This window comes from Corvus brachyrhynchos, unplaced genomic scaffold, assembly GCF_000691975.1.
Source record: "Corvus brachyrhynchos isolate BGI_N302 unplaced genomic scaffold, ASM69197v1 scaffold85, whole genome shotgun sequence".
NCBI lineage: Eukaryota > Metazoa > Chordata > Aves > Passeriformes > Corvidae > Corvus > Corvus brachyrhynchos.
Window position 1 is genome coordinate 536,089 of NW_008238634.1, and position 216 is coordinate 536,304.

Consider the following 216-nt stretch of genomic DNA (forward strand, 5'->3'; position numbering starts at 1 on the left):
CAACCTGCCAGCCGAGAGGGGGGCGAGCCGGGGCCCCCCTCGCCCCAGGACCCCCCAGGCAGCGCCGAGCGGGCGCTCCGCACTCGCCCTCTCTCCGTGCGTGTGTGTGGGTGCGAGTGTGGTGCCTGTCAAGGGGCTGTTTCTCTCCCCACCCTCCTCCTCCTCCTTCTTCCAAATATGCTTTTTGCAAGTTTTCATCTCGTCTCGGCACTGGCT